The following is a 24832-nucleotide window of genomic DNA, read 5'->3' as shown; positions in this document are numbered from 1 at the left end:
CAGGAGGAAGCCTGCAAGGGCTGTGTGGGGAGAAGGACACACCCTCAAGAAGAACTTTGCTTGGGCACTCTTTATTGACTAAAATGGACTAAAGAAATTGTTACTTGCTTTGACCCAGGGCTGGATGGTATTATGGGGATGATACTGAATGATATGTTGTGAATGTTATGCTTTAGTTCTGAGATGGGATTACAACAATGTAATGCCTCTATGGTTCCAGGATCCATGGCTATTTAGATAACATGAAAGCCAAGGATCCTGGAGGGGTGGAAATGTTAAAGTGATTCCATGATGGGTCTCAATATATCAAGAAAAATCTGCCCTGTTTGGAGAACAACTGGACCCAAGTGTGGCTGTCAGGTTTTATAGCTAAGGTTCTTTATCTCTAAGTTATTCCTATTAGTTTTCCTGGATACAAGAAAAATGAGGCCTGAGAAGATAGGTCAGTGATTCTGACTTGAACCAGATGAAGAGGAACTTTGATGAAGAGAGGATTTTCCCAGATAGATGCTCAGTCCTCACATCACCATAACGTCAACGGGATTGTGGGAGCAAAAGCAAGAGTTTATGTTAATAGGTAGATAGATAAACAATTCTAAGGAAAGTACAGGTCCAAAAAATGTAGTTCTTCTTATGCTCTCATCCAATATCTTGAAGTGTCCTAGCAAAAAGGTGGGGGAATTGCTGTAAATAAAGAATGCTGAACAAACCACAGGGCCATTATTCCAGACCACTGTTTCCCATTCCATTATGCCTTGGTGGGGCAGAAAGGTATGCCTGATGTACCTCAGTGTTCTGCTGTTTCTTCATTCCTCTTTGCCAATTTGATCAAAAGGGAAAGGGTGGAAGTGAAGGTAGGAGGGAAGGGGTGTGTGTGTGTGTGTGTGTGTGTGTGTGTGTGTGTGTGTGTGAAGAGGGTAGGAGTGTGATGAGGGTCATATCAATGAATGAAGGCCCAACTGGTAAATGAATATGGTGGAAAAGAAAATTGTTGCTCCCTCTTTCTGTTTCCTCAGTTCCCATCCCACTGTATTCACAGATGTCTTAGGAAAAACTGTTCTAAAGAATACTGCGAGGACCTCCCCCTGACCCTTGCTCTAAAAGAAGAAGCCACTGAAACACAGAGACACATGTGGAGGAGTAAAGTTTTTAATTTTTAAAAATGCCAGCAACAAAAGGCTCTAACTTGCAACTTCTCATTTCCTCCAGTGCACAAATTCCTGATTTAAAGTATTCAATTAAATTTTTGTTTTGCTGTAACTCGCACTCCTCTGCTCAGCCCTGTGCCCCAAGGTGGTATCATAAAAGTACGTGCATATCTTTCTTCTTCTTTGGCTTCAACAATGTATAGATAGTGTGGACAGGTTTTAGATAGAATAATGATCCCGAAGGTGAAACTGGTGATTCTTTTGCCCAGGATAAGAAACATGCTGTAACACTTACATGTGAGACCTTTGAGCTTAAGGGTTAACATCTAGATAACTTCCAACCTAGGAAGGATGAATGTTGCTGGAGAAGTTATGGATATAGCCATTGAGGGGAAGGCTAACCAAGAGAAACACACAGGACTCCAGATTCTCTTAGAAAATGAAATTGTAGCACAGATTAAGACTGAGCAACTCTTAGCCGAAAAGGATGAGAGCTAGAGAAAGAAACGAGCAGAAACAAAGAGGAATAAGAAATTAAACCTATCAACATGAGACATTTGGGCGTAGATATCAGAAGAAGTAAGTGGTCAAAATCAACAAAAAAGAACATCTGATCATTTTATACAGATTCTTCATTATCTTTGCCCATCTTTTCTTAAAACTGGAGCAAAGCTGCCTAGCATGCAGATAATGACAGTCTAAATGGCCAAAGAAGAGCCAAAAAACACAACTATGAATGTGATGATGGAATCAACTGGAAATGAATGTGATGTATGAAGCACCATCAGATACCAAGAGACAACATGAGCAGTTGTCCCAACTAGATTATGTATATGGTGAGACTGAGCAGCTGCCCGTTCTGAACTCACAAGTGATGAACAGCTTTTAATGGCCTTGTGATCCCATCAGAAGAAGCCCGTGGCAATCCCAATGGTGCATTCATTGTGCAACAAGCTAGCATAGGCTAACAAATATTGTAAAACAGGACCATATTTGTTATTCAGAATCCACAAAGGCAACTAATCTCCAAATTATTGTTCAAGAATACTTAAAATTCAACTCTGAAATATGTTTAGGACAAAGTGATGAACTCTGATGATAGGGAAAATTGGGACATTTTCATTGGAACATAAATGTGTTATTTCAGCAATAATAACAACCCTACGAGTTATCAGTTACTTAAACAACAAGCATTTATTGAGGGCAGGCACTGTGCAAGGAACTATGGGTACAAAGGCAAAAAACGAAATAGTCCCTGCCCTCAAGTCATTTACATTTTATTGAAGGAGGTAACACACACACACATAAGCATATACTAAATACAAAGTTAATACAAAGTGATTTGGTGAGGGGTGGGGAAACAGAAGTCACTAGCAACTGGGGGAGACCAAGATGGATTTCATACAGAAGGTGGCATTTGGACTGAGCTTTGAAGGAAGCCAAAGATTGCATGTAGTACATGACATTATTTCCATTTTATTGATGGTGCCGAGAGATAAATAAATAAACAAACAAAAAGTTTTATTAATTATCCACTATGTGCCAAGCAGCATTGGGTGAGGGGAGATACAAATACAAAAGTGAGACAGTCCCTCTCCCTTAAGAAGCTTCCTTCTTAAAGGGGGAGATAGCCTTTCCCCCAGATGGCGCCCGAAGGTGAAGAAGGAAGCCGTTGTCCCTCCCCTCCACCCAAGTCAGAAGCCCAGTCCAAGGCCTTGAAGGCCATGAAGGTGGTGTTGAAGGGTGTCCATAGTCACAAAAAGAAGAAAATCTGAACACCCCCCACCTTCCGGCAACCCAAGACACTAAAATTTCAAGGGCAGCCCAAATACCCTCAGAAAAGCGCCCCACAGAGAAACAAGCTTAATCACCATGACATTATTAAGTTCCCCTTCACCACTGGGTCTGCTAGGAAGAAGATTGAGGACAACAACACCCAAGTCTTCATTGTGGAGATCGAGGCCAACAAACATCAGATCAAGCAGACAATAAAGAAGCTGTATGACACCGAGGTAGCCAAGGTCAACACACTATCCGGCCTGATGGAGAGAAGAAGTCGTCTATCTGACTTGCTCAAGACTATGATGCTTTAGATGTTGCCAACAAAATTGGAATCATCTTAAACTATGTCCAGCTATCCCACTCTACCTATGATAAAAAGTTTTCCTTTATACAAAAAGGGGGAGATAACACATATAGAGAAGTGGTGATCAAGCAGTGTCACAGTAATGGTGAGGAAAGCCATAGAACAGCCAAGTGAGTTGTCATGTTTGATGTAGAAGCAGCGGTAATATTTATTTGATTACCATTCCCAGAGTAAGAGGTGGAAAGGAGGCAGGGAAGAGCAAAGCAGATCAACCAATCATCATTCAATCCACAAGATAGCAAGATGCACAAAGTAGATGGTGTGAAGCATGATCTGGGCATTGGGGCTGACTACATATTGTGGGCTGTATCTAGTGATATACACACATATACATAATATATATGTATATATATATGTGTGTGTGTATATAAGTATATATGTGTATATATATATATATGTGTGTGTATACAGTTATCCTTTCCACATCACAACTTTCTCTATCACACTTTCAATACATCACGGGTTGGTATAAGATATTAAATGAGAATTTTGGGGGAGTTTTGCAGAAGCAGCAAATGACATATGAAGGCCAGCAGGATGACACAGAACAAGTTTAGAAACTCAGAAATGCACAAAATAGATGTATAGTATTGTGTAATATCAATCCAAATTTTATAATAAGGTATTGTAAATACCCCATGAGAAAAAGAAAAAATTCATGCTTCTCTGGTAGAAAGTGAGGGCCAAAAAATTTTATGTAGATTTTCCAGATCATGGGGGTGTCATGCCCCTAACCCCCATGATATGCAAGAGATAACTGTATACACACACATACATACATAGATACATACATAAACACACGCATGCACATATATAGTTGGTACTCACTCACCAATCAGGATAGTGCTCTGGAGTTAGCTCTAACTGGCTTTCCAGAGCTGCTTGTTAAATTTTCCGTGTGAGCATTTATACCTCAGAATTGACAAATCAAGTCAGGGCTTGATTTATTGTTTCGTTGATTATCTAGAATGAAGAACATGTTAATACTGTAGATTAAACTTAAAAAATGTGTGTGCATACATCCCCCTCCTCCCAACCCAGTTGTTAAACATTTACCAGCATAGCTCTGTACTGCTCTATAAACGTTATTTGAGCTCGGCAGAACTACAGTAGAAATTTCAGGGAATAAAGTCATCACCAGACTGGAGGCCTAATGACTGGAGGTTGACAATAATAATAGTACCTGACATGCATAAAGCTCTTTAAGGTTTGCAGAGTGCTTTATATCTATTTTCTCATTTGAACTTCAACCCTAGGGTGGAGTTACAAGACTGAGTGATTTAACTTGCTAGAGAGGTAGAGTTGCTATTAAGCAACTTGTCTATAGTCACAAGCCTAATAAATAAACAGAGCTGGGACTCAAACCCGTTTCCAGGTCAAGCACTTTTCCCCACTATACCAGGGTACATCTAGCTACCACAGTCCTTAATGCAACCACAAGGGTATTTGATGGGAGTATAAGCAAGAAAGTAGCTACTCTTAGGAAAATCATGTGCCTTATTCAATGATCCATAATAGAAATAGCATGTCAACACATGACCATTGCAGCTCAGAGAGAACCTTACTGCTCGCAGAAATCCCATGGGTGAGCTGGTTATCAAATATCATGTGAGAAGGAAAGCTAGAATGCACAAATGTGACCCGGAAAAGATGCATAGATAATTGGACAGCTGAAGACTCCAAATTGGGTAATGACTCCCTCTTCAGTCCCTTCTAGACAGTCTGAAAGGGCAGCTTGTTCCTCAATGTCCTGAAGTAGAAACTGTGGCTCATCAAGCTGAGTCGGAAGGCATGCCTTGAACTAAGTTTGGAAGCTCCAAAGGGCAGCTGGGCAGCCAGGAGATGAGTGAAGCAATAGCGGTCTGGGCTGCAAACCCAGTAACCCTGTCCTTTGATCCTCCTCTGCAAATATCTTCCTTGCAGTTGTAATTGGTGGCTGGAGCAAGCCCTCCGCTGAGCAGAAAAGTCTTTCTTATCTTCCTGAGGAAGGTTATCTGGCAGTCTTGGCCCATTACTCAATACTGACAAGTCCAGGCACTACCAGTAAACTGAAATTACCATAAAATTTCAATCAATTCAGTTCAAATAAATTTAATGCCATTTAACTCAGCAGGCCATCCTCCATGCCTGAAATGGACTCTTTCTTCACTTCTATGATCTCTTCTACCCTTGTTTCACATGAAGAGGTGAATCTTTTCCTTGCCAAAGCTAACCCCTCCACATGTACAAATGATCTCACTCTATCCCAGTGTTCTCCAGCAGATTGCCCTATTATCCCTGCTCTTTTACTAGTTTTCAATCTTTCCCTGTCTACTAAATACATCTCTACTGCCTATGAATATGCCAGCGTCCACCATATCCTTAAAAAGACCCTCACTTGATTTTCCTATCCTCATTAGCTATTTTCCTATATCTTCTTCACTTTCATGGCTAAGCTGCTCGAGAAGACCATCTACAATAGGTACCTCTGCTTCCTTTCCGCTCACTCTCAACTTAACTCTGAAGCCTGAAACTACTCTCCCCTCAATTTACCAATGATCTCTTAGTTGCCAAGCCTAAGTCTAAACCCTTTTCTAAATCCTCATCCTTTTTGACATCTATTTGACACTATTAGTATCTTCTTGATACTCTCTTGTCTCTAGGTTTTTGTTACCCTGATCTTTCCTACTTCTCTTCCTACCTGTCTGATGACTCCTTCTCAGTCTTCTGTTGTAACAATCCGGCTAGCAGCTGCTGTGGGGGTAAAGGACCCACCAACAACCAGCACTCAGAAAGCTGCCAATGCAGGTTCTTTTGATCTGCTTTACTAAGGAAAGCAATGTTAAGGGGTTAACAATCTTACTTTAATCCAGCATACAAATATCATTCACTTAGTTCAAGGGAAAAAGCCAGCACCCTGAACTTCAGAGCAAATACAAACAAATTCCAAACATCAACAGACAGACCTTGTCTGATTCAAATCTCAATGCATAGTTACCAGAGTTTATCAAAGTCTGAACATCTGGATTTACAAGCTGGGGGGCTCTTAACTATAGCTGCCCTGAGTCTCCACTTCAACATGCCTCCAAGAGTGAGAGCCTCCAGCAAATAGCTTGGTTCTTGTTTTTTATACACTTTTTAGTCGTCATCAAATGTCATCTGAGGGACCAGAACTTAGGCTCCTACTATTTGCTCTGGTCTTAGCAACTCCCCTTAGGACCCTGAGGGCTTCACACCCACATAGGCTTAAGCACCTAGTAGATAGGGGTTTGGGCCTGGGGCTTTACACCTAGCAAAGCTCAATCAAAGACATTTAATTAGTCATTTTAAAACAGTAAGGTAGTCCCACCTTAATTGATATTTCATCTTCTTTTCTGGATCTTCATCCAGATTGTTTCTACTCACCTTGGATGTTCCTTTCTCAAGGTTCTGTCCTGGACCCTCTTTCCTTCTCTTTTATTTCACTTGATCATCTCATTGCCCCATCTGTGGATGCAATTATCATCTCTATGCAAATAATCCTTAGATCTATTCATCCAGCCCTAACCTCTCTCCTGATCTCTTGTCTTATATCTCCAGCTGACTGTATGTCATGAAGATGCCTTTTTTTTTTCTTGAGAAGAATTTTCAAGCCTGAATTTTATTCTTCTCAATCAAATGTTTATTCTTTTAATCACAAGACAATAGGCATAATGTGATATTATATTTTCTTCATATCTCAGTTAGTTGTATGGGCATGAAGAAATGGGCTAATGTGAGCTATTACCTGCAAAAGCCCATATGTTCCCTACTTACACTTTCATTAGGGATAGAGTGGGTGAGTGTATGTACAATTCTTGTGAAATTTTTATAAGAGACAAGACTTAAAGATTAAGAATGGGTCACTAGTTTCTGATCTCTTTTCAGTAACTTTTTTGATAGAAGTATGATTTTTCTATTCTTTGGAATATTGCTTAATAAGCTATCTTTATTATCAGCCACTGAACACATTTAAAACAAAGATTTATTCTGGAGGCATTTTACTCATGTTCAGATGCTTTCCCTAAAACTATTCTCAGGTGCCAGTGTGACTTCTTCACATGGGTTAGGAAGTAATAGTCTAAATGCCATGATTCTATTCTTTTTTATGAAAATAGGTGCCTATGAAATAGCAGCCTTTTACATCTGTTTGGTGTCTTCTGCTTTCATTTATCAATACTGAGGGATGGTATGGCTAGCTGTATTGTCACATCGAGCTCTCTGAAGGTTTATTTTCTTGTGGTCTTCCATCCTGTTCCTCTATAATGTTTTGTAAATGAGTTTATAGTCTAAGCCCTTGGTTTGCCCTTGGCTTCTGTATGTCTTTGCTTGCCAGAAACATCAGTTATTTGTTGACTGAAGAGGATTTATAAGTTCTTTTCTTTTTCTTCATTGTGGTAATAGTTTTGCATTAGTTAAACTGTTGAGAATAGATGTTATTAGAACTAATGTCTTTACTTTTCTCCAATTTCCTGTGATTGGATTTTCTTTGGGGAGAGTTGATAATTTGTTTTTAACAAATTTTGTGGTAGATGCCATATCGCATAATCTTAAAATTTTCATCCTTTCCTTACACTTGGTATTTACTTTGTCCTTGGCTCTGACTATCCCATGTCTGGCTGCATATAGGAACTGATTCTGAAATGACTCCCTATCGTATCCCTGTTAGCACTGAATCAATTTCATGTTTAAATGGTGCCATTCATTTGATATTCAACATATTCAACATCTTTTGACTCTTCTTGAAAATATTCATCCAATCAAATTTTCCAATATAATTTTAGCTGCCTCGTCTGGTGCCCATTTCTGCTTTTAATAATAATAATAATAATAACAGAAACAAATGCTAGCATTTATATAATCCTCTTAAGATTTATTAAGTGCTTTACAATTATTTCATTTCATCCTTACAATAACCCTGGGAGGTAGCTGCTATTATTAGTTCCATTTTACAGATGAAGAAACTGAGGCAGCCAGATGTTAAGTGACTTATCCAGGGTCACACAGCTAGTAAGTGTCCAAGGCCGTGTTTGAACTCAAGTCTTCCTTCTTACTCTGGGTTTAGTTAGCGGTGTGCTAGTAAATGTTAAACAGCCAGCTCTTAAAAAAGAAAAGAAAAGAAAATGTATTCACCATCCTGTAGACATCTTAAGATCGACACGTCCAGAAGTGAACTCATCATCTTTCCCCCAAGCTGTCCCGTCTTCCTAGTTTCCCTATTTTTGTTTAGGGTGGTGTCAAGCTCCTACTCACCTAGGCTCCCAACCTAAATGTCACCCTTCACTCCTCTCTCTCTCTCTCTTTCACTCCCCCCAGTATCCAACCAGTTGCTAAGTCCTATCATTTCTATCTCTCCATATGCCTCCTTTTCTCCTTTGACTGTCTCAACGCCCTGGTGAGGATTGTTGTGATTGAATGCTAGTTGTTCTCCTTACCTCAAAGACACTCTACCCTCCACTCAACTGACAAACTGATTTTCTTAAAACTCAGGTCTGACCATATTATCACCGCCGTCCCCGTTCGATAAACTCCAGCGGCTCCCTGTTCCTGCTAGAATCAAATATAAAATTCTCTGTTTAGTTCTAGAGACCTTGATAACTCATCCTCTTCCTACTTTTCCATCTTCCTATACCTTCCTCCCCCCCATATTCACTGCAATCCGGCGACACTGACCTCCTTACAGTTCCTCACACACACGACACTCTATAACCTCACCCAGTTCTGAGCATTTTCACTGGCTGTCCCCCCTGCCTGGAGCTCTCCTCCCTCCTCTCCTTGGCTTCTTCCAAGTCTCAGCTAAAGTGCCACCTTCTACCAGAAGGATTTCATGATCACCCTTAATGCCAGTGACTTCCTTTGTTGATTATTTCCAATTTATCCTGTGCATAGCTTGTTTGTACAGAGTGGTTTTCATGTTGCTCCCCTCATTAGACCGTGAGTTCCTTGAGACGAATGGTCATTTTTTTCCTTTCTTTTGTAACCCCAGTGCTTAGCCTATAGTACCTGACACAAAGTTTTACCAGGTGACTGCCTCTGCCTCTTAGGATTTCTAATTTCCTTAAAAACTAAACTCAACTGCCACCTCCTCTATGAAGCTATTCTGGTTCAGGCCCAATTTAGGGTAATCCAGTGGTTCAGGTTCAAGGTTAGAATGAAATAAAACACTCACAGACTACCTCACAGTTAACAAAAGGTTTACTTAACAATAGTGTGGAAAGGATATTCAACAAGAATACGGCATTGATTCATTTGAGTGAAACTTTCCTATCTCCGTATTTGCCATAGTGCTAGGGCAGAAGCATCTACCAATCCTAAGGAAGGAGCCCTCCTCATGTTCTCTCTTTGGATAAAGTTGGAGTCTCACTCCCTTGGACCAGTTGTGTTTTGAGGAGAGTTTGGATACTTATTAAAGAAAAATTAGCTTCTCCTGGGAGGGGCAGATCTGGTTCTTATAAGAAAGGCCTTTCCAGATCCCTCTCCAGCTATTATCCTCCCCTCCCACATCAGACTGTGAGCTCTTCGAGGGCAGAAATTGTCTTTTGCCTTTTATTGCATCTCCAGGGCTTAACACAGTGTCTGGTATACAGCAGGTACCTAATAAATGTTGACTGACTGCCTGTTTATGTTATCTTCCCTCTTAGGATGTATGCTTTTTGAGGGCAAGGACTGTTTCATTTTTCTCTTTGTATCTCAAGTGCCTAGCACACTGTAGGTTCTTAATAAATGCTTATTGTTTGACTTATTCAATACCTACTATGTCCTAGACATTATACTAGTTGCAAGAGATAAAAAGATGAAAATTAGACTGCCCCCGCCTTTAAGGAACTTAAATTTTTACTGGGCAGGTAAAATATCTACATAGTTAGAGACAGAAGATACACAAAGTAATTGGTTGGATGAAATACATACTAATAACTGGAAGAATCAGATCAGGCCTTGTTTAGGAAGTACATGAGTCACATGGATTGGGTGGTAGCAGTGGTAAATATTTAACAACTGGATCCCTGAAAAAAATGTTGCACAGCATTTTAAAGTTTAATGTCTGTTACTTTTAAAGTCTAAACAACTGAAAAAACAACAATAAATCAGGTCCTGATTTATAGTCTCTGCCAATTTCTGAGGTATAAATGCATACCATGAAAATTTAACAATGAGCTCTCCTAAGCCAATACAAGCTGGCTTTAGTACACCCAGAGTTTTGAAATGAGCTAGGGAGTGTAGGACACAGGGTGAGGAGGCAGTTCATTTTAGGAATCCGGTATACGGACATAGTGGTTTTCATGCTGTTTCCCTCATTAGACTGTGAGTTCCTTCAGAGGAACGACCATCTTTTCACTTTCTTTCGTATCCCCAGTGCTTAGCATAGGACCTGACACATAAAATTTTATTTATGGAAAGTAGAAGAAAGCAAACACCTCAGACGAAAAACAATTTGATGGGAAACAAAGTCCTTTAGATACAAGTGATTGAGGGGAGATACAGATTGTTTGAGAGTACCTGAGCGAAAGCATATTCCTCAAAGGCACAAGTACTGATGGAAGATGGGGATAGCAACAAGGCATTGCTGTGTATAGTTTTATTTGCTTATGACTCTTTTCAGTAATAAGTTATCGCTGAAAAAAATGTACATGACCATTCCCATTTTACTGATGAGGAAACTGAGGCAGAGAAATTAAGTGTATCTGTGGGCAGATTTGAATTCAGGTCTTCAAGATTCCAGGTCCAGTACTGTGTCCACTGTACCATTGAGTTACTGGTCTGATCAACCATAGTTGAATACACTGTACATTGATCCCACCATTATGATGGCATTTTGGTCCTCTTCTAATAAGAAGGACGATGATAGAATTGTGGATCTAAATTAATGCTTAGAGATAAGTGGGAAGGGCCCTATCCAAGGCATTAAAAGCCAGATGAGAAGTCAGATAAGAAGAGAGGTAGAAAGATCAGAAATCAGAAAAAACGAGAAGACACTGCAGCCATCTGTAGAGAGAAGTTAACAGTAAAGACATAAACAGAGCAGTGATTTCCCCTGTGGCTTAAAAGAATAAGAGAGGAAGACAAACAGATGCTAAGAATGATGTATTCAGGTTGAGTCAGCTGAGACAACTGGTTAACGCCAGTCTCTGTAGGTGCTGCTGGGAACCCATTGGAGGAATTGTGTAGCTGCAGGGAACCGATTGGAGAAAACAGAATCCTGGTATGGGAAGAGCTGGCTGGGTTTGTCTATATGACTTTTTAGCACCATCTACAGCTTGAATGAGGGAAACTCCAAGAACCCAGAGAGCAAATCTGGAGAGCTTTGCTATTTTCCAGCTTAAGGGAATTATTTGTCACTTAAATAACTAGTCAAGGGAGCAGACCAGAAAACCTGCATAATACCCTAGATTTTGGGTTGCCGTTTCACTGAAAGAGTGTAATACTGTATTTTTTTCTTGCTTTTTTTTTCTTGGAACATGCCTAATGAGGAAATTTGTTTTACGTGACTATACATATTTCTAACAGATTTTGGTTTTCTTGCCTTCTTGTTTTTTAGGGAAGGTAGTAGAAGAGGGGAAAAGGTAGTAGAAGGAGGGAGGAAATGTGGAACTTAAATAAAAATTAGAAAGCATTTGTGCTTAAACAAATAAATGGTTAAATAAATAGATTGACAGATAAATAAAAAAAGGTGTGTGTGTGGGGAAGGGAGTTTAATGATGCTATTTACTAAAACATTGCTTCTAATTCCAATAGACAAAAAGTGGCAATAAAGAAATATGCTGATCAAAATGTCATAGAAGGGACCTACCAGATAATAACTAGAACTAATAGAAAAAAGTTCAGTCTTATGAATTTACTGTCAAAATATATTTTTTTGTCTGGGACATATCAAAATATATAAGCAGTGCATGTATAACCTACATCAATTGCTTGCTGTCTCAAGGAGAGGGGAGAGAAAAAAGGTAGGGATAGAATTTAGAACTCAAATTTTTAAAAATGAATGTTAAAATTGTTTTTACATGTAATTGGAAAAAATAAAATATTAAAAAATAAATATATATGTAAACACACACACATATATGTATATATACATGTATATATTATGCATTCATATACACACATACATATATACATATGCATATACATAAATACACACATACTATACACACATATGCCAATATACCTACATACACACAGATATGTAAGGGAGGTACCAGGTGTAAAAACATGGAATTGATGGAGGGGGCCACTGAGCAAACTGGGATGAGGAGGCTGAGAGTTTGAGACTGGAACAAGGAGAGAGAAGAAGAACCATGTCAAACAGTACTTATTTCTAAGCATTAACTTAGATCCACATTTCTATCAGGTCCAATCTTGTTATGCTTCATATTAGAAGAGGACCAAAATGACATCATAATGGTGGAATCAATGTACAGTGTATTCAACTATGGTTGATCAGATATATATATCACACTAAGGGAGAGGTTGCCTGCTATAGTGAGAAAAATGCTGTATTTAGAGTCAAAGATTTAGACTCTAATCCTGGCTCTGCTATTTTGTACCTGGGTGACTTAGGCAAGTCACTTAATTTTTCTGACCTCAGTTTTCTCACCTGTAAAATGAAGGCAGGAGGCAAGGTGGATGAGATGATCTCTGAATTTCCTTTCAGCTCTATTTCTATGATCCAATCAGCTGTAAATGGCATAGTGCATTGAATGAAAATCCTAAGCCAGTTCCACCAGTTCCACTAATCCTGCTCCATGATGGTTTAGCTACAACCAGATAAGGTCAGAGGTCCCTGACACTGACCAGACAAGGCACCAGCCTCCTGAGTTCCAGTTTGCACAAACTCCAATGAGATATCTCCTACGCTATGAGTGAGTCAAGACCAGTTTGGGTAGTTCTTCGTCTGTAGGTGATTACCAGTTCTTGGGAAGTATGAAGTAGAGCATCCTGTAAGACCTGAATTCTTCTATTCTCTTGCCTATTCCAGGGAAAACTCAAATTATTTTTGTCATAGAACTCCAGATTTCAGATCTATTCTGTGTCTGGGGACAGGGGTCCTTCTGAGGTCTAGGAGGATAGGAGGCTTACCGCTATCCTTGGGCATTTGTTATTTATTATAGTTATGCCTTGTTTCCTTGTTATTAGCTACTGGTTACATGTTGATTCTATAATAAGAATAAATGGTATATGCAACATTTCAGTATGTGACCCGCTTGCATGGGGAGGGAGCTTGGGATGCCAAGGTCAGGTGACCAGTGCCCATTGAAAAATAGAACTATTCCAAATAAGGGCAGTGTTAACAAATGTGTGGAGGCCCAGCTAAATTCTGGCTGGGTGGATCCACCAATCCACTCATCCACGGTTAGTCAGTAAGTACTGAATGCCAATAATTCCTGAGCACAGAGGATAGAAAGACAGGCAAAGACAGTTCCCGCTCTCAAGGAGCTCACAGTCTAACGGGCTCCCCCTCAGGGAGTAAACCATGCCACCCTGTAGAGAGAGGTATGGTTGAGGAAAAGGAGGTCATTGATTTTCTGGTAACCATAGTACTTGACATCATTTCTGCCCCATTGGAGTATATGTAATCCATCATGGCGAGCATAGGCCTTCCTAGTGAGTAGCCATTAATACCACCTAGTGGTTAAAAATGTATAACGACAGGGAATCCAGAACAATACAACACAATCACTTTTTGCCCTTACCAGCTCAAGGGGAATTGGAATCTAAACCCTATTAATTCCCCCAGAGTATTAGAAAAGAAAGGCAGTCTCACTGCAGAACTCAAACCCTACGGTAAAAGGTTAGGAGCTGTGGCATGTGTTCACAGAATTCTGTACCAGTCCCTCAGAACAATCAGGTAAACTTTTATCACAGGATAGGACAGAGATTAGAAATAGAGATAGAGATGAAGCCTTTCTCCTTGGCTCTGAAGTCATCCATATGCTGCAGGATTATAAGGTCTGGAGATGCCATGACAGTACTATTTGACATGGTTCTTCTTCTCTCTCCTTGTTCCAGTCTCAAACTCTCAGCCTCCTCATCCCAGTTCACTCAGTGGCCCCCTCCATCAATTCCATGTTTTTAAACCTGATACCTTTCAGAAGACTCCCTTCCAATAGGAGCTCTTGTCTAGCCATTCTCGTTCATCCTTCATCCTTGAAGAGGACCAACGACATCATGGGGTAATGCCTTGACCTGCACATGAATTGGATTTAAGGGAGGCAGAGTTGCACAAAATTGTCACTCTTACTCTCTCTTCCAGAGTCATCGAAGTCCAGTGGCAGGACAAAAGTCAGGATGATTGGCAATGGCCTGGAAAGCAATGGATGACGTTGGTATCTTTGATGTCTGACCAGCTCTAAGCTCTCTACAGAACCTGCTTCAGTTGCCTTCATGGCCTTTGGAACAAAGTATTCTCATCTGCCCATTCTACCCAATGTCCCCATTTCTCTTTAGGGTACCACCATCTTTTCAAACTCCATGTTCATAACCTTAGAGTCATCCTCAACTTGTGTTTTTTGGAGGCTGGATTTGAGCACAGGTCCTCTTGACTCCAGGACCAGTGCTCTATCCACTGGGCCACCTAGCTGCCCCCATCCGTAACCCTTTACTCTCCTTTATCCTTCTACATTCTATCAAATGCTAACTCTTATCCTTCTGCCTCCCCAAACCTCTGCCAATTGATATTATAAAAGCACGAGCCTAACAACAGCCCTCAAGAATCTTCAGTGGTTCCATGTTCTTCCAAGATATAATATAAACTCTTCTGTTTGACATTTAAAGCCCTTTACAATCTGCCTTCAGTCTGTCTTTTTAGTTTTATTTTATATTATCCCCTTCAGATATTATATTTTAGCAGAACTGATCTAATTGCTGTTTTTCTGAACTTGGCCTTTCCCCTCCCAGCTCTGTGCCCTTGCCGAGGCAATTTCCCATACCTGGAATGCATTCCCACCTCATCTTTCCCTCTTAATATTTTTAACCATTTCAAGGCTTGATTCAGGTGCCACTTTCTACTGGAAGTATTTTGTCATCTCCTTTCTGTTAGTGCCTTTTCTTTCCTCCAATTACCTTTTATCTGGCCTCCCACATTAGCTATGTGACCCAGAGCAAGTTACTTAATTTCTGTTTGGGTCATCTTCCTCATCTGTAAAACCTTTCAGGGTTGCCATGACGATCGAAGCAGATAGTGTTTGTAAAGCTCTACAAACCTTAAATTGCTATATAAATACAAGCTATTATTGTTTTTTAAAAAATGTGTTTCCATGTGGTATTCTTCTGCCTCCTCCTCCCATCTCCACCCCAGTAGAATTTCTTGATGGTAGAGACTGTTTGTCATGCTATCTCTGTATCTCCACTGCCTGGGTGGTACTTAACATTTGTTGAATTTATTAACTTGGATAGTGGCCCTTACCGAATAGAAGTTTTACAACTCAAAAAGGTATACTAAAAGTATATAAGTGTGTGTGTGTGTGTGTGTAGATACACACACATATATACACACGTGTATATATGTGTGTGCATGTATGAATACGTATGTTTGTGTGTGTATCATAAACATTTTTTCTGTACCAAAGACAATAAGTCCTTTCAGTAATCTATGTCTTTTTGAGGTAGGTGAATTATTCCTTTTCTCTGACAGTGACAAGGATACTCAACAATAAGAATATCCCTGGTTTTACCTGGAGGCTGCTAGTTGTCTCAGTGAATAGAGTGTTGGGCCCAGAGTCAGGGAGACCTGAGTTCAAATCAGGCCTCACACACTTACTAGCTGTGTGACCCTGGGCAAGTAACTTAACCTTTGTTTGCCTTAATCTACTGGAGAAGGTAATGGTGAACCAGTCCAGAATCTTTGCCAAGAAAACGCCACGGACAGCAGCGGTGTGCTGTGGTTCATGGGGTCACAAGGAGCCAGACATGACTGAATAACTGAATAACACTTTCTGCTTAAGTAGGTTATCCTGGTTGCAGTGTTATCATCCTTACTTTACTTTTCACCAAATTGCATATTATTTGGAGAGGCTGAAATTCCTAAAAAAAAACCCCATAAAACTAAATATTCTTTATTAGAAATGCTATTTAAAATGATGAAGCAGAAGAAAAAATGAATATAAAGATCTGTAGATCTATTTTGCCAAACCTATTTTTTCTTTCATCTCCTACTTCCATTTTTTTTGTAACCACTTGGGTGGTGATTATGAATTGGTAGTACCATACAGAGGACAGATGCAATTTCCATTTTCTAATATACAGTTAACTTTTTATGGCTCTGTTCATTATAAGGTGTGATGGAGTTATTTCGCCATCGCCTTTTATTAAAGTTTCACTATCTTTTGTTAGTAAGAATGGCTTCCTTTTATGTAGCATTTTCATTTTGCAAGCATTTATATGAAATGCTTATCTCACTTGTTCCTCACAATAACCCTGTGAGTAGATGCTATCATTATTTTAATTTGTATAGGAGGAAACTGAGTCTCGGAGAGGATAAGTGCCTTGCTCAAAGTCACACAGTTAGCAAGTGTCTGAAGCAGGATTTGAACTGAGGTCTTCCTTACAGCAAATTGAATGTTTTCTCCATTATGCCAAACTATTTAATTCATAATTACTTATTCATAATTTCTTAATTCAATCTTTGTTCAACTCTCATTTTCCCCTCTTACCTCCTATTTAAACAAAAAGTTTTCAAGGAAATTTTGGTGACTTTTGATGTAACTTTGGGTTAATCACTAAGAGGAAGTCTGCTGTGGTGGAAAACAGTGAACTTGGAGCTGGAAGACTTGGATGTAAATACTATTTCCAACACCTGCCAGTTATGTGACATTGGGCATTCCACTTAACCTGAGTCTCAGTTTTATCATCTGTACTGTTTTTACCTCACCACGTTTTTAGGAAGAAAGTGCTAAATATATGTAATTTATTATTATTTGCCTCAATGTACCTTCATTTTCTCATCTATAAAATGATATTGAACTAAATTATTTCTAAAGTTTCTTTCCAGCTCTAAAATGCTATGATTTATAGCTATAAGGAGGTGTAATGGAAAGCAAAATGGGACTTTTCACTGTTTTTTGTTTGAATGGGGCAGGTGCTGTGGGATCTTTTGCCTTGGAGTGTTTCTCACGGACTTAGGCAACTGAGTCATTGAATTGTATATGATGTGGTGCTGGTGGTTGGAGCTTTCCCACTCTGGTTTCTCACACTCTAAATGGTGAGCCTCAAGTGCTCCAGGGCCCTGAGACAGATATATGAAGATCCAAGGTTGGCATTTGACTTTTAGGGGTATACTCACTGAAAAGATGTGGGTGATGAGACTCTGGGCAAGCCGTTGAACACCACCCCCACCCCCCGGCTTTGTAACCCAGACAGATAGATGTTGGTGCTTCTCTGGTAACTATGAATTGTGATTTGAATCAGACAAGGTCTGTCTGTTGATGTTTGTAATTTCTGTTTATATTTGCCTTGAAGTTCAGGGTGCTGGTCTTTTCCCCCAGAGCTAAGTGGATGATATATGTATGTTGGATTAAACTGAGATCATTAACCCCTTAAAATTGCTTTCCTTGGAAAAGCAGATCAAAGAATCTGTGTTGGCAGCCCTCTGTGGACTGGAGGTTGTTGGTGTTAGTCACGGTAGCTGCTAGCGACATTGTTGCTATAGGAGGATCTTTGACCTGTTTCTTCAGCTGTTCATATTTCTAACTGACCACTTATTAGGATAAAGTAGAGGGCATGTCTCATTGGATCCAGGTTGTACTCAGCTTCTGAGATTCTTTCCAACTTTGAGATGTTATCATTCTGATTCTATAATTTCATATTGTGATTAATAATGAAGCTGCATTAATGGTTATATTTATGTCAGCAATCAAATCAATCACCATTTATTAAGTGTCTCCTATGTGTCAGGCATTTATTTGCTAGATCCTGGGGATACAAAGATAAAAACAGAGCAGTACCTGCCCTCAAGGAGTTTATATTCTACTGGGGGTAACAACATAAAAACACATAAGTAAATTAAAAAAACGTATACAAAGTGTATATATGTGTATGTGTAAATATATACGTGTGTGTATACATACATGCATATACATACACACACACACACACACACATATGAATTTCAGGGGTGACTGGTTCCAGGGGTGTAACCACAATGTTGCTAGCAGCTGCTGTGGAGGTAAGAGACCAACAAGAGCACAAAGAAAGGCTACTAGCACAAGTTCTTTGATCTGCTTTACTAAGGAAAGCAGTTTTAAGGGGTTAATAATCTCACTTTAATTAAGCATACATATTCCATTCACTTAGCTCAGGGGGAAAAGCCGTGACCCTGAACTTCAGAGAGAATACAAACAGAAATTGCAAGCAGAAATTATATAAACAGAGCAAATACACACAGAAATCAGTAGACAGGCCTCTAGCTGTCTAACCAGGGAATTACACAGTTACCAGAGAGAGGCACCAATATCTGGGTTTTCAAAATGAGTAGGGGAGGGGACTCCTGAGACTATCCAGAGTCTGGTCTGGCCAAATCACGGACACTCTTCCAATGAGTGTTCCCCCAAAGGCAAAACTCCAACCTTTGAGTTATACACTTTTTCAGGGTCAGAGGGCTTCACAACCATTCAACTCAAACCCATGTGAACTAGGCCTTCCCTTGACATAAGCAGATCACCAAAGACTCCTGATTCAATAAAAAAAAATTCCTTAGTGCTGAGAAGAGCTCCAAAACAAAGACAACAAAAGTTTACTTTGTCCCACCCTAATTACCATAACAAGGGGATGGACCAGGAAAGTTCTTTTGTGGCAAAAGGCACTTCAGCTGAGCTTCACATAGAGGTGGGTCTGATAAGTGTTAAAGTTGAAAAAAGTTCATTCGTGGGGCAAACCAGTTGGAAAAAGTTGGGTTTAGTAAGGAAAGCAATAGATTTTGATGGTCCCCATTTTCTAGAAGAAGCAAGGAAAAGAAAAGAAGTAAAATTTGCCACATTTCACCTAAATTCTGTTTTCATCATTCGATGTTTCTACTAAGCACCAAGCCCAGAATGGTACAAAATAATGAGTCATAGTCCCACAGGCTAATTTCTCAAAGTTTAGTTTAATGCCTCTAATTTTCCTCCGATTCTTCTTCATGGTGTGGGTGTGATACTGGACGATTTCTCAAAGACTATGCCAGTACAAAACAAGCCCTGGAAGGTCCTAGTTGTCCAAGGATGTGAACTTCCTGGACAACCAAGTCAGGAACACAGTGTGGCAGACTTGTCAAGCCAGTCAGTCTATAAATATTTATTAAGCTATGTGCCGGCACTGTCTAAGTTCTGGGGACCATCAATGCAGTTTGTTTGTTTTTTTGGAAGTTGTACAAGTAATTACTGTAAAAGTTAGAAGCTTATAGTAAATGGCTGATTGAGGCATACAGTCAGCACTCCCTATACTTCACCTCCTGATTCAGTATTGACCTCCCAGCTTAAATCTCTATTCTACAACTAACTGATTTCCTACTGTTCTCTGATGTCACATTTTTGTCTCTCCAAAGAAACCCTAAAAACCAACATTCTTGGCCCTTTTGGTTCACATTTGTTTGGCTCTCAGTTTTGACTCTTTTTCTTTTCCCAAGAGGGAAAAGAATGTGCCCCAGGGCTCTATAATTATTGCCAATTGTTAACCCTTTCCTGATGCTATCAAAATAAGTGGAAATGCTTTGAATATCCACCCATCAACAAACCTTGTGACTTTTGCCCAAGGACCAGATTTGCTATGTTGAAGGGGCTCATTGCAAAAGGGCTGGCCACTGGGTGATAAATTTCCTTGGACGTTAAAAGTTCACTACAAATGTTTATATTTAAAAAAAAAAACTTAGAAAAACTGTGATCAAGATCGGCATTAGTAAAGAGAATGGCCATACTAAAATTATTACTTTTATTATTATCCAATAAATCAGTAAAAAAAAATTATTAAATATTGATGGAATAGTGAAATATTGTCACATTAATTAAAAATAGAGCCAGTGAATATAGAAAAAGAAAAAGGAGTTATAAGATTTTCTTTTGCCTAGAGATTCCATTCACATCACATAATTGAAAATGGTACCCAATGTTTTGGCTTGCCTAACAGTCAAGTAAGGGAAGAATGGAGACTTGGGGAAGAATCCAAAAGCATGAATGTAAGGGTGATGAGCCAAAGATGAAGGAACAACTGCGGTAGAAAAAGAAAGTTAGTCTTACCGGGGGACTGTACTGTACATAGGCTCTAACAGACGATTTCATGAAGTGCAAAGTTATTGAGCTGGGATACCCACATTAGAAATTATTTCATCTAGAGTCAAACATTGCACTGAATCTGCAGAACCAAAGTATGTTTCACATCTAACTGCAAAGCGATGGAGCCAACGACACCAAATCCCTTTTGTTATTCTGACTTCGGTCGATCAGGCCTCTTCAGGCCCAACCTGTCTTACAACATTCAGCTGTCCAGATAAATCAGTTATTATACATTCATATCCTACCAGACATTCATTCTATCTCTGCTAATAATCTTAACTAAATGTACAGTAGCAAATGATGACCTGGAATTCAACTGTTTCCAATTGAGAATCAGCCTCTTTTTCCTATTAGAATAGGAAGCTATTCCTAACAGAAAAACTTACCTATGGAGCCAAAATAGGAAAAGAGATGAACTGTCTATGGAATGTAGACACCACTTCACACCAAGATAACTACCACCTAGATTACAGGGCACATGGCAGAGAAGCATGAAGGACAAAATAATCTGATCCTTAATAACCTAACTCATCTCAGCTCCTTTCTTCCCTCAGCTTTCCAATTTTCAGAAGGAAGAGATAGGTAAAAAGGATGAAATCTGCGAAGAGGCAAATTTGGGCTGATGTAAGACAGAATTTCATTACAATTGTAATGTAACCACTTTATAGGTGGTGTTGATCTTGCCAGCCTGGTTGAAGACATGATGCTTGTATTTCCCTCTATTCTTGGGCTTCAGATTCTTCAGGTTGAGTGTCTACATCTTATTCTAACTAGCCTCCTGGGGCATCAAGGTGTTGTCATCTTTCAGACCCATGATGTCTGACTGTGGCCACTGGCCATACACCTAAGCTGTATGGAGCCATACATGAGTGTAACATGCCATCTCAGGAGGGAGTGGGTTGTCCCTCGGTGGATGTCTGGAAGCAAAAGCCATGTGATCATTTGTCAGGAATCTAGTAGAGGAGTTTCTGGCTCAGATTAATCAAGGTGGTCCCTGAGATTCTTCCATTATGAGGAATCCTACGACTATTTTTTGATTTTTTTTTTTTGGACAATCAAGTCTTTTAAAATCTTAGCATTTAACTCATCCTATTTAAAAAAACAGCAACACTATCTCAAAGGTTTGTGGTGAGGAAAACACTCAAACTGTAAAATGCTATATCAATATGAGCTATTATCATTATTTTCAGACTCAATCTACCACACAGTTATCTTCTATAAGGAGAAAAAATTCCATTAAGCTGCCATCCAGCATGAATGACAGGACCATTTTCTGTTTCCTCAAGATTGCAATCTTCTATGCTGTTATGAAAACATTCACAAAATGTCTGGTGAAAATTATGTTTACTGTTGTAGTTCCTTTAACTCTTTTCAGAGCATGGTTAGCATAATTTTCCAAATGTTAGGGGAAGTTTATATCATTTTTTTTTCACAGAAATGCTGCCTCTTAGGTAAAATTAATATTGCCTGTGGTTTCTTCTACTGCCACCTATGGGCAAGGGCTAGTTAAAAAAGATAGCAGCCTCAGTCAAAAACTATCATATGCCAGGTCAAAATTGAAACTAAATTTTTTTGCCAGGAGATGGAGGCAGCTCACCAACCAAAGCACTTGAGTGTGGCTGAATCCCAGAAGATTTCAAAAGGCAGCTCAACGTCTTCTGGTCAAGATGCTGAAATTTAAAAATGGATGTCTAGACCATCTCTGATGATTTCAGATTTCAGAGATGGAAAACAAAAGAAAACAAACAACCCCTCCCCCTGCTCCCCACCAACTCCATAATCAGAATACCTGAGTTCAAATACTACTTCTGACCTATGTGACCTTGGGCAAATTATTTAACCATCTTGGGCCTCAGTTTGCCCTTTCCAGCTCTACACCTATGATCCTATGAGCCTTAATAATGATGTTAATGCTCAAGAGCAGTGTTGTGCTACAGTCAACTTGAACCAGCTGGTGAGAGCCAAATGTTAAATTTTTAAAGTGGGCATTTACATGTCAGAAATGGGCAAACATGCTACAAATTGGGGCTTGATTTATTGTTTTGTTGATTGATTGAACTTAAGAAAGAAATGGAGTTAATGCAGATCAAACTTAAAAGTATGCTTTGAATGCATTTTTTTCCTCCAGAGAGTCAGTTTGTTAAATATTTACCCACACACTCCTGCTCATAGATGAGTAATTCCCCCTTTACCATTTCTCCAAGTCATTACAGGTGTTTTGAGATAGACTGAGATTCATCAATTAGAGATTATAGCACTAGGACATGGAAATTACTTTCAAAAGACCTGCAAAAGTTCTATTCAAGCTATGAGTTTTAAAAAATAAATGTTATTAATATATTTTGTTCTTATATCACTTACATTTTGTAATGTATACTTCCTCCTCAAGACCCATCCCGTGAAAGGAAGGAAGAAAGGAAGGAAGGAAGGAAGGAAGGAAGGAAGGAAGGAAGGAAGGAAGGGAGGGAGGGAGGGAAGAAACAAGGAAGGGAAGAAAGAAAGGAAGGAAGGAAAGAAAGGAAGAGAAGGAGGAAGAAAGGAAGAAGGAAAGAAGGAAGGGGTAAGGAGGGAGAGAGGAAGGAAGGAAGGGAGGAATTAAGGAAGGAAGAGGGAGGGAGCAAACTCATGTGGCGTATTGTAGCGCTCTACACCAATAGTAACTCACCTTTACGAAGAAAACCAAGGACCTCTGACTATGAAGTTTCATTAACTCTATTTATCACACTTCCTTTTCCCACTTCTCATTTGTCAGCTACTGCCTGCCATCGGAATCAGAGCTCATTGAGAGGAATAGGGCAGTGGCATTGTAAATGAACCCAAAGGGCAGCAGCACAGGCCAGTAAATTTAAAAATGTGTTGCCCAAGCCTATTGAGCTCAGTCTTTCCTTACCTGTATTTGGCACATTTCCCCTTGGCTGACCTCTTATTTTAGATCCAACTCTGAATTTAAACCTTGATTTTTATGAGAAGCTTGTTGCCTTTGGATGGAAATTTCTACTCTCTTACACCACTGGACACTGGTGGATTTCTAGCTAAGGTTCCATGCTCAGAGAAGTCCTTGGTTCTGACACTTTGGAACTGTTGACAATTCCGTTCATTTTGTTACACATTTCAAAATTTTTAGAGTAGAATTTAGAGTTACACATAGGCTAATAGTGAAATTAGAGTATGTGACATAGTAGATAGAGATCCTAGGAGTTAGGAAACCTGGGTTCAAATCTTGCCTCTGACACATACTGAATGTGTGACATTAGGCGAATCACTTAACCTTTCAGTATCTGGCAACTGTCTAAGAGAAAGTACTGACCTGAATAGGTCTGAGGAGTTTCCTCATTGGGAGTTCCTTATACTAATGAAATCACAGTTCAGTCCAATCCTACCAATATTAATTAAAATTAGCAAGGGGAGGGGGCTCATCCGAAAATATGCTAAGTGACAGAAAAAAGTCAGGCTGGAATTTCTTACAATGTAATCATATTTCATTACATTTGTAGACCACTGTATGTTCTACTAGTCCCCAGTTGATGGGCATCCACTTTGTTTCTAGTTCTTTGCTATCACAAAAAAGGACTGCCATAACTATTTTTGTACGCGGTGGGGTCTTTTTTGTCTGTCTTTGACCTCTATGGGGGCATAAATTCTAGTAGTGGTATTATTGGAGGTTCAAAAATATGTACAGTTTGGTGATTGGGGGTTTAGTTCCAAAGTATTTTCCAGAATGATTGGATCAATTCACAAACTAACCTTTTTAAAGCTAGTCGTGAGTGACCTAGAGCCATTGAGAACATGACATTTCACAAGTAGAAATCAAGAATGGAACAATTAAATTCAATTAACTAAGCATTAAGGGTGGCACAGTGGATAGAGCACCTGGCCAGGAATCAAGAAATCCTAAGTTCCAATGTGGCCTCAAACATGTCCTAGCTGTGTGACCCTGGGCAAGTTGCTTAACCCTATTTGCCTCAGTTTCCTCATATGTAAAATGATCTGGAAAAGGAAATGGAAAACCACTCCAAGAAAACCATGCCAAGAAAACCCCAAAGGGAGTCACAAAGAGTTGGGTATGATTGAAACGACTGAACCAAACATTTTATTAAGCACCTACCATATGTCAGGCACTATGCTAGGTACTGAGTTGACAAAGACAAAATAAAATTGTCTCCAAGAGTTTGCTTTGCATTGGAGGAAAGCTCTCCCATTCAAGTATTTTCATTTTAAAATATTTTCTAGGGCCAGCTGGATGGCACAGTGGATAGGGCCCTGGGGTCGGGAGGACCTGAGTTTAAATTTGACCCCAGACACTT

General features: G+C 39.5%; 1 long non-coding RNA gene across 1 annotated transcript; it reads right to left on the bottom strand.

The window, feature by feature from the left end:
- Nucleotides 1–2687: 2687 nt before the first annotated feature.
- Nucleotides 2688–4462, bottom strand: LOC118845497. The gene is made up of 3 exons (XR_005010118.1): nucleotides 4351–4462; nucleotides 4127–4257; nucleotides 2688–3187 (listed from the first exon to the last, which is right to left on the bottom strand). It is a non-coding gene; the product is annotated as an uncharacterized LOC118845497 (long non-coding RNA).
- Nucleotides 4463–24832: the final 20370 nt, after the last annotated feature.

Source organism: Trichosurus vulpecula, chromosome 4 (genome assembly GCF_011100635.1).
Source record: "Trichosurus vulpecula isolate mTriVul1 chromosome 4, mTriVul1.pri, whole genome shotgun sequence".
Lineage (NCBI taxonomy): Eukaryota > Metazoa > Chordata > Mammalia > Diprotodontia > Phalangeridae > Trichosurus > Trichosurus vulpecula.
The sequence above is the reverse complement of the archived record's forward strand: the minus strand, read 5'-3'. Positions and strand labels throughout refer to the sequence as shown.